At 40.9% G+C, this 6000-nt stretch overlaps 1 long non-coding RNA gene across 1 annotated transcript in view; it reads left to right on the forward strand.

The window, feature by feature from the left end:
* LOC109321621 overlaps window positions 1–5765 on the forward strand; it is a 28394-nt gene extending 22629 nt beyond the window's left edge. Inside the window, exon 3 of the long non-coding RNA XR_002104110.1 lies at window positions 5219–5765. This is a non-coding gene — a long non-coding RNA (uncharacterized LOC109321621). The remainder of the gene's footprint in view (window positions 1–5218) is intronic.
* Window positions 5766–6000: the final 235 nt, after the last annotated feature.

The following is a 6000-nucleotide window of genomic DNA, read 5'->3' on the forward strand; positions in this document are numbered from 1 at the left end:
CCCCTTCCTGTGAGGACAGGCCCTGATGTGTTGTTTTTTGATAACACTGGCTCCTTTAGAGCAATAATACTGGTACAGCTTCCTGCCTAATCGTAAACCAATTACTGCACCTCAAAAGGGAAAACATTGTGAAGACTCCAGTTTTAGCTCAGAAGTGATAACAGAAACATTTTCTTGCTAATCCTTGCTAGGCCTTAAGTTTCATTACTGCATCCCCTATGCCACATATGACAAATATTTGGGAGTTCAGAGGGTTGCATTGTGGGTAGATTGGGTTTAGCTGTAACGCCTTAATCTGGATTTGATTTTCCGCAGACTTTGGGAATGTGAGGAGCACAGAGTTTGTTTAGAGACTCATATGGGATTTTTCAGCCTAGATCCTTCATCTGAATTTTCTCTTGGCTGGTAGTGATCAGAAAATATCACCACATGATGGCTCAGTGGTCTCTGTGAAATGAACTAACAGCCTCCTTCCAGTTCTCATTGACAGACAGTGGCAGACTGCGCAGTAATAACTACCGCTCGTGCAGATGCATAAGCATAAGCTCATGTAGACGCAGAAACAAGTTTTAAATGACTATGCAGCAACCGGCATTACTGCGCAGTACAGTCTCTGGAAGGGTTGGGGTTTTTTAGATACTACGGCACAGTAGCAACAAGCTCATTACTACTGTACAGTATTGTCGCCGAGCAAACTTGTTGCTACTGCTCAGTCAGTGCCGGATTATGACATGCTGAGGCCCTAACCTATGTCCAGTTTAAGAGACCCCATATGATAAAAATAATCCACAAAATCCATGGAAATGGATTTTCATGAAATTTTAAGATGAATTATTGTTATTTCTGCATACATTTATGAACTTAATATGAATAATAACTGTTAATCCATATCTATCTATCTATATATTTATTTGTCAAATTAGAATGAAAATGTCCTTTTTTTCTTATTTAGAGGCCCCTCATATTGTGAGGCCCTAAACTGTAGCTTAAGTAGCTTAAGCCTAAATCCGGCACTGTGCACAGTAGTGTCTTGTGTAAACACGCCCAGTACCTACATATCAGAACCTATCACTGCAACTGGGTTGATTGACACCTTGCTAATAATAAAGTTAAAGGCTTAATGGAGAAATTAACCATACTGTCATTTGTGGAAGTGGCCCAGTGAGATCAGGGTAAAGGCACATTGGGGCAAAATAGGTTGAGTTCCTACTCCTGCTATATGTATTTTGTATAGCAGGTAGGAACTTCACTCTCCAGGGCTGGCATCAGAACAATTCAGAACTTTTTTTCAGAAAAAAATAAGTCTGACTTCCTCATACAAAAGAGCTTCCTAGATTGTCTGGGCTACCAAAACTAATGTCTTAATGCAGTGGTATTCAATCTTTGGCCTTGTGGACCAGATCAGTAGAGTGGGGTCATTCCATGGGCTAGATTGAGCCCCACATCCCAGGATCAGGCCCTGTGTTGCTTCCATGCTGCTTCTGAAGGCCAGAGTTAGGCCCAGGTGGCCTGGAACTCCACTGCCCAGTCCTGTACACCAGGATTGGGCCCTGGCAACTTGCACCACTCCCACCCAGCCCCATTTGCTAGGATCTGGCCCCAAATGCCAGGATTAAGCTGTGCTACCCTGCATGCCTGATCTAGTGTGTAGGGCTTCAGGCTCTTCTATGGTCTGAAAATGTAGCAGGACAGAAGCAATGCCACTGCTCCACTACCACCGCATTTTCAGACCTGTGGGAAGCCCCGCAGGCTGAGTGACACGGCAGTGGAGGATCTGGCCCACAGACTGGGGCTTGAACATCCCCTTCCTAATGGATTCAGTGACAGATTTCAAGTACTGTAGGAGATGAGCCCAACATCTGCATTCATGAGTTAAGGTGTTGCTGGCAGACTAATTTTGGAACTTAGTGTGAGAGTACATTGAAAAGTGGGCCGCTTCCCTTACTTACCTCAATTTTATACTGGTTTTATACTCCATTGACTGCAATGAAACTACTCCAGTTATACACAAGTGTAGCAGAAAAGAATCATGTCCAGAGAGTATATGAACCATCAGATTATCAGCAGTACTGGGAGGAAGAGAGCAGATTTTGACATCTGGTAAGTAACCAGTAGTCACATATTTTTAACTATGACTCTTGTTTAAATATGATAGGATCTTCTCAAGCCCATCGTGATCCTAGTCATTTGGTGCTGCTTCAGCCACAAGGTAGCCCTAAGGGGATGCCTGAGGATTCCTGAATACTCAGTACTAGACAGCTCACCATGCTGTGGAGGAGATGGGGAGGAGTAAAGAGAGGCCTGATCCTTGACCAAAGCAGTGACATGCAGGACTCTGTTGCAGTTGTAACTAAGAGCAGCCCTTTGGATTCCCTGAGTTATACCAGGACCTAAAGTGGCCCTCAGGCAGCCCATGATTAAAAGCAGGAAAAGCTGTTTTTTGCTAGCTGTGCTGAGTGTCAGTGAGGCTGACCTGGGGATCTGACCAGCATTTTCCCAACTCTCTTTCTAAGGTAAGTAATTTTATATCTCAGAATGTTCTCAGGGGGTTATCATAAGCTCTTTGATATTATACCTGTATAGTTTAACAAATGCATGTTATGAAAAGGTTCTCACTGTTTCTACATTTATGCCTTTGCTTGCCTCTAAAAATTTAACAAGCAAAAGGGTATAGAAAATTCATATTAACTAGCTCATTAGTTCTGTTTTTAAAAGAAAGATTCTTTAAATCTTAGCTTTCTAATAACAAGTATGCTACATGGAGCTTAAACAACTTCATGGAAGAGAAAATTTCTTTTCTTACCTGGTGACGTATACAAAATTAAAACTCTGAGTTATGTAGTGGTTCGACCAGAGACTGGCCATTGGGGCATATGGGGCAAAGATCTGGTTTCACTGAACGCACTAGAAAACCTTGTATTGATTTCAGTACAGTCAGGATTTCATCCCTGGCTCCACTGCAAATTCTGTCATTGACCCACAGTATAACTTTGGTCAAATCATTTAAACTACAACAAGAGTGTTACTTAAATGTCCCACAGTTATATTCTGAGGCTTAATTGCTTGAGAAAAGTGTATTGAAATTCTTCAGTGAAATGTGACAGCAGAACACCTAAGTGTGACATATTTCTACAGGTCATTACTCTTTTGCATTCTCTATACCCTTTAACTCAAGCACTTGCATCTAAAGCCAGGGCATGCGCTTTTGAACTCCCTGCTGAAGAACCCTGTGGATACAAAGGGTGCGTGTCTGTGGTGAGAGAAGCACTATCTTACTGAAGTTGAGCAGAGAAAGGAAATGACTCAATCATCAAAAGGCCCTCCTTCCTCAGGGAACCGTCCCTAATCAGTATTATCCCGTTACAATAATACTATTTCAGAGGGACTGTGAACCAGAGCACTGCGTAGCCATGTAAACTGCTTCCTGTATTTGCCAAACAAAACAGCATTCAGCAATTAATAGAATTTCGCTATTAGCCCTATGATAAAACAACACAAACGTTGCTGCTAATCATATACTCATTCATGGTGCCATGCATCCCATCTGGAAAAACCCTTTTTGTTTTGGAGCTGCCCTTTACCTACTGTGCACTTTTGCCTGGAAAAAATGTTGCTAACATTTTGCTTGGCTTAAAATGTCACAGCTATGAAAATTGTCCTCATTACCCTTACAAGAGCTATTGCAAAGCTTCCTCATGGGATATTCCGATTAGTCATTGCTTTAGCACTAAGCTGGGCTACTTTGTGTTGCTTGCCAGGGATCCTGTAAAATCTCTACCTATTGGTACTTGATAATAGAAAGTGGCAACTACAAAAGTTGGCAATGAAAGCTATAGAATAACATGATGGGCCTTCCAGAGCTCTGGGACCTAGACTATTACAAAAGCTCAGCTCTTTATAATTAACTGTGATTAGACACAGACACAGATGGGCAGCATCTCAGCAACAAATGAACCATTTTTCCTCCTTAATTTCATAAGAGGGAATTTTATGAGGATGACAAGAAAATGCACCTTTTAATATTTTGTCTGTCTTTTACCATTGTCACTCTGTTTCACTCTTTTTTAACCATTAACAATTATTTACTACTGCTGCTGTCATGGAAGCATGGAGATGGTGGCAGTTGGGAGACTTGCTTTGTTACAAAGCCTTGTCTCAAGTGTATAGCAGTAAAGTTGTGTTATGTGAGATGGAAATTTCTATTGTTATGCACTGAATCTGTTGTTGCTGGAATCAATCAGGAATTGGAAACCCATTGTACCAGATACTGTATACACATAAAGTGAAAAACTCCCTGTCATATCAAACAAGAAGCAACAGGTGAATACAACAACTGGGTTAGTATCCAGTAACAGTGGGACCGTTCTGATTAATGTAATGAAAAGTGCAGTGCTGGTCATAGGTAAAGTTGAGGGTGCTTCATAAGCAGATCACTACTAACACTAAAGCTTATATATCTGAAAAGTAAACTAAAATAATTTATGGGCCAATACTGAAAACCAAACCCAGTAAAATCTACAGAAACATCAGTTTGCACCTACAACCAGGTATTTGCATGAGTGAATCAGGTAACTACCTGTTCAAACAAACAGTCAAATACCCAGTTCCCCAGCTAGCATGCAGAGTATCTCCCTGTATCCAACAACACAGGTGTTTGTTCATGGGGATAATATCATTATTGGACAATGACATATACATTTAGCATAAGCACTGTCTCATGCCTCATGAAAGATTGTGTCAAAACCTTCTTACACAGGTTCAGTTACAGAAGACAGGCTTTAGCAAGAGGAATCTTGGAGTTTGGGTGGTTTCTAAATGGAGATAGAAAGTCAAAATGTAGTTATATTTCTGGGTCTTTTGCTAATAGGACCTTTGGAATGTTTCAGTCAGGCAAAGAGTAAAACACTGCACAGGGAATAGAGCAGTAGGCTGTAAAATGAACCTTTTCTCATCTTGGAAACGTGTGCTAGAAATCTGAGTTAACTATTCTTGTTTGTTGCATCAATGGAAAGATCAGAATAGGAAGCTATTATAGATCATGGCTGCACTATAAATGGGGGCTTCTCATTCAAGAGGTAAAACTCATGATACAAGTCCATGCATGATATAATGAGTCATGAAGTCAATGGGGATGATTTTTGTCCCGACATGTTTTGTTATGTGTGCTACAGATGAGAGATATTGATGATATAGTGACAAATGTAATACTTTGTTTCAGCTTCTGCGGCTTCAGGAATGCACAAAGTCTGCCCTGTGAGAATAAGTGAAAACAGACGGCCACATAATGAGTCCAGAGGGGTTTATGGAGCAAAGGGGTTTATGGAGTAATGAGGAAATCGCATACTTGATGGAAGCCTAGCCAAAAATAGTATCAAGGAAGCAGCACTTTTACTTAAGCATTTTGTATACGTATAGCAGGTGGGTCTGACCAAGGAATATCCAGATTGGGATTTCAGCTTTGAGGTTCAAAAAGGGAGGGTGGTGGTTCCAACTCAATATGAACAAGGCATAGGTAGCAACAAGTTGTGACAAAAAAATTAAATGCTCTCCTCAAGAGAAGCCTATTCATCTCTCTGTGGTTCAGTTCTCCCTATCTATCTATCTATCGTCTTCCTATAACACCAGTTTTTTCTGTCATCCTGGGCGTGTCCACATGTTCATTAAAACGCCTTAGGTACTGCACTTTTAGTTTAGTACTAGCTTAATAAAGTACTAACTAAATGTGCAGTAACTAGAGTTACTGTGCATTAGCACCAGTGCACAATTTTTTTGTGACGCTTACTGTGCATTAGCCTAATAACACTGCACAGTAGGCTATTAACCGCCATGCTACTGTGCAGTGTTATTAGGCTAATATGCAGTAAGCATCTTATATAGATGCAACCCCATCTCTTGTCACAATGGTATAGCACCTAGCACAATGAAATTCTATTAGATGTTACTGTAATACAGTTATAAAGGAGAAGAGGTGGCCTGAAAGGTACAAAAAGTATGGGGCAG

Source organism: Crocodylus porosus, unplaced genomic scaffold (assembly GCF_001723895.1).
Source record: "Crocodylus porosus isolate Cpor-Errol unplaced genomic scaffold, CroPor_comp1, whole genome shotgun sequence".
Lineage (NCBI taxonomy): Eukaryota > Metazoa > Chordata > Crocodylia > Crocodylidae > Crocodylus > Crocodylus porosus.